Consider the following 5087-nt stretch of genomic DNA (forward strand, 5'->3'; position numbering starts at 1 on the left):
TAAAACCAGAGTGTGTGTGTATGAGAGCACTTATATTTTTTAAGAAGTTGGTGAGGGTGTTTATGTAAGCTTATATAAAATAAATACATAAATACACACACACACACATATATATATATTGCATACATATACACATACATATATATATGTGTGTGTATGTATACATATATATGTACATCTGTGGGAACTTATACTTATATGCAGTTTTTCACGCGTCTATAAAAACTTTAAATATATGTGTGAGTGTGTTTGCGTTTATGTTCTCATACACACACACACACACACACACACACACATATATATGTATATATATATATATATGTGTACATATGTCTCTATGTATGTATGTAAGTATATGTGCGTATATACAGGGTAAATATAGAACATCATAAAGGACAACATGAGCATAAACTATACAGTAAAATTAACAAACCACGACCCAGACATACGTCTGTTGTTCGAATAGAATAAAAGAAATACAGTTGAGTATTGATTTTTTCTTTAAAGAAATGCAAATCAGTCAAAAAGACATAGTAATGGCTTAGTTAGAACTGAACAGCAGCGCAATGCAAGGTATAGGACGTGATATGATGTCAGTCAAGCAATATGGCGGCATGGCTGTATAGTTAATGACTGAGTGGTCAATGTTTTGTTCCTAGCAAGCATCGCTGATCTTAGTATCTCCCCTCGTAGAGCTGTCGTAGTTTGTCATAGTCTATAGCTTGTATGGTATTTGACATAAATCATCTATGAAGAGTATGCCTCTTGGCTATTCATGTTGGTCGTTCCCAATGTTGCTTCTTCTTCTCTTCTTTTCTTTTCTTCTTCCCCTACCTCTATTCTTCTCTTCTTCTTCTCCCGTTTTTTGTCTTCTTCCTCTTCTTCCCTTCTTCTTCTTCTTCTTCTTCTTTTTCTCTTCTTCTTCTTCTTCTTCTTCTTCTTCTTCTTCTTCTTCGTCTCCTTCCTGTTCTTCCTCTTTCCCTTCTTCTTCTTCTTCTTCCTCTTTTCCTTCTTCTTCTTCTTCTTCTTCTTTTTCTTCTTCTTCTTCTTCTTCTTCTTCGTCTCCTTCATGTTCTTCCTCTTTCCCTTCTTCTTCTTCTTCTTCTTTTTCTTCTTCTTCTTCTTCTTCTTCTTCTTCTTCCTGTTCCTCCTCTTTCCCTTCTTCTTCTTCTTCTTCTTCTTCTTCTTCTTCTCCTTCTTCTCCTCCTCCTCCTCCTCCTCTCCATTATTTTCATTCACATCCTTAACTCCTAATTCCACTTTTGTCCACACAGCTTCCAACGCTTGTATATCACCGAACGATTCCCCCCCCCCCCTCTAGCACCTTAACAACTTCTGTCACACTTCCCGCACAAACTTGTTTTAACGAAGTAATGTTCTTCTGTGATACCACTCAAGTCACTAGAAACATTAGCCGAATTTTCTTTAAATTGCACACTGGAGTGTTTTTCATAACTCAATAGATAATGTGGTGTTATATGTCTTGTGTCTCTACCAAGAAGAAGCAAAGACGGAATGAGAGTAACTACAATACATTTTTCTGATAGCTGTACTTGAGTAGAGCAGAATTTAGGCTGAACACGATGACCTACATGTTCAGAGCTGAACTTGAGCTAAATTATAACAAAGCTGACACTGCATTTTACTCCAAATTTATTGTCTTTTATCACCTTCTACTTCACGCTTCCCTCTTTCTTATCGTTAAGCACCGTTTATGCAGTCATTGACGTCACCAGCACATAAATGTGCAGAAACGTACAGAACAAGACACCGATAATTCAAGCTGCCCAAGGTTACCATCATATCTATTCACAGCTGTTGGTTCATTGATATTATATGTCTACATTATACATCGCCATCTCACATGACCCCTCCACATTATCTCTATCTCATAATATAATATATATATATATATATATATATATATATATATATATATATATATATATATATATATATATATATATATATATATATATATATATATATATATATATATATACATATATGTACGAAGAAGCATACATACATACATAGATACATACATATATACGGGTGGCTGGACAAATGAAAGAAGGCGGTACTGAACTAACGGAGTAGGTTTCTGTACTAAACCTACGAATCTTTGAGTTGCATGGAACTGAATAAAACTGCTTTAAACAACAACAGCAGCAACAACAACAACAACAACAACAATAATAATAATATGGTGAAACCGTACAGCATATTACCAATCAATGTACACTACTAGCCCAGAAAGATTATAAGAGCCGTCATGACAATATAGCAAGGATTGTCCATCGGACACTTTGCAACAAGTATGGATTTCAGATAGCAAAAAGTTGGTACGGACATAAACCTGAAGGCAACATCGAAAATGATAATGTAAAGATCCTATGGGATTTTATGATTCAATGCGACCATGAGATAGAGAATAGGAAACCAAACATGATGTTAATTTAGAAAGAAAGCAAGCGATGCTGGATCATAGATATAGCATGCACAGCTGAAAACAAGATATGCTATAAGGAAAAAAGAAAAGTCGATAGATATAATAGGTTAGCTTGGGAGATTAAGCAGTTGTCGCTGAAAAGGGTGGTTGTAGTATCAATAATTGTCGGAGCCCTGGGAACAGTGAGTAAAAATCTTGAGAAGTACTTGGAAAAAAGAGAAGCTGCAATAAAGATGGAACACTTGCAGAAAACAGCACTGCTTGGAACCGCTCGAATACTCCGGAAGGTGCTCGAAAAATAAGGGGTTTTGCCTTAGATCACTAGTAGTGAATAGCTGACACCGTAGTGAATCTCCGGCGTTAGAAGCTGTGCAAAGATAATAAAATAACAACAACAACAACAATAATAATAAAACAAGCTGATGACGACCAGAAACACAACGGTTACGAAGCACAGGGCTAAAAGCAGAGAGTGGTTTCATATTAGCTGCTCAAGACCAAAGCTTATTAACCCGGAACTACCAAGCCCAAGCGAATGTGAAAAAAATGGGAGCTGACCCAAAATGATGAAGTATTTCAACAAAGTTATAGAAACTGCAGATTATAGAACTGGTCTTTTATAGCCTGTGGTTTTAATGAAAAGAGGAAGAAAAACATGAAAATAGAAAATATAAACATAGGCGTAGGAGTGGCTGTGTGGTAAGTAACTTGCTTACCAACTACATGGTTCCGTGTTCAGTTCCACTGCCTGGCACCTTGGGCAAGTGTCTTCTACTATAGCCTCAGGCCGACCAAAGCCGCGTGAGTGGATTTGGTAGACGGAAACTGAAAGAAGTCCGTCGTACATATGTATATATATATTTAAATATAAATATATCTATCTATCTATCTATCAATCTATCTATCTATCTATCTATCTATCTATCTATCTATCTATCTATCTATCTATCTATCTATCTATCTATCTATCTATCTATCTATCTCATCTATCTATCTAACTATCTATCTATCTGTCTGTCTGTCTGTCTGTCTGTCTGTCTGTCTGTATGTATGTGTATATGTTTGTGTGTCTGTGTTTGTCCTCCCGACATCGCTTAACAACCGATACTGGTGTGTTTACATCCCCGTAACGTAGTGGTTCGGCAAATAAGATCGATAGAATAAGTACTAGGCTTACAAAGAATAAGTCCTGGGGTCGAGTTGGTCGACTAAAGGCAGTGCTCCAGCATGGCCACGGTCAAATGACTGAAACAAATAAAAGAGTAAACGAGTATTTAATTTCCGTATAAAATGCTGAGATTAAGTCAATTCAAAAAGTAATAAATAAGATAAAACTCTTCCATATTTGTTTGTTAAGGTAAATTCAATTAATTTGAACATTTCGTGTTTTTCGTTTAATTTGGGTTATCACGGACGTGTGGATTTTACTAGAAGAATAAAACAGAATATAGAAATATATGTCTGCATCATACAAGCGAAATGAAGTATTACCTTTATCACACAGCTTATAATTCGAAACCCGTGTGTTGTCTTATTAAATGTCTAGCTTACAGTAAACTTGAAATGGTATTAAACCAGAAAACATTTACGTTGTACTTTCTGCTCAGACAAAACTGGTAGAAAAGCCATTTATAAAAAGCAAACGACGTTTAAGTGATTACAAATATCAGAGCAATGTGTCAGTGTGGTGCCTGTTCAAACAATCGATAAATTGGAAATCTCGTTTAATCACAAACGAAGAGCAACTGAAGACCTGACAATAACACTTTCCTAAACAAAACCAATATGAAAGCTATAATGAATTTGATAAGTTTGAAGAGAGTAAACAGATAAACGTTTAACAGGTTTCAATATATATATATATATAAAAAATCAAGTAGATGGAAAACTACATGAGATACTTGGAGCGGTGTTTTCTGTTTGGAGATAGGATTTTTTCAGATCAGGAAACCAGACAATCAATTTTAGTAGACAGAGAGTGTTATATAAGTAGAGTGTATGAAAGAGGGATCATATTTAATGAAAACTATATAGTGGAACGTACTCAGCTATAGGAAACAAGCAAAAATATTTAGATATATGAATATATGTATATATATATATATATGTGTATATGTAATATGTACATATATGTATGTATATCTATTTGTCTGTCTATCCGTCTATATATACATATATATCATTTATACACACACACGCGAGTATACATTGATATATATATATATATATATATATATATATATATATATATATATATATATGTATATATATATGTATACACGCACATACACACACATGCATATATATATATGCGCATATATAATTTAGAGAAAAACCTCTATTAAACAATTCAATAATGAAATATGTCATTCACATCATATAGAAAACACAGGATATATCGTCTTCTATATGCTGTGAATAACATGCTTCATTATTGAATTGTGTAATAGACATTCTTTTTCTAAATTATATACATATATTATATTTTTCGAAATTTGATTTAAAATTGTTAAATTGAATTTTTCCCTGTAAGTTTTGGAATTATATTCCCTACAATTATTATATATACAGTTCAAATTTATATATATAGTTCAAATTTACAAACTTACAGAAAGCAAAAGATGCATATACTCCT

Source organism: Octopus sinensis, linkage group LG8 (genome assembly GCF_006345805.1).
Source record: "Octopus sinensis linkage group LG8, ASM634580v1, whole genome shotgun sequence".
Taxonomy (NCBI): domain Eukaryota; kingdom Metazoa; phylum Mollusca; class Cephalopoda; order Octopoda; family Octopodidae; genus Octopus; species Octopus sinensis.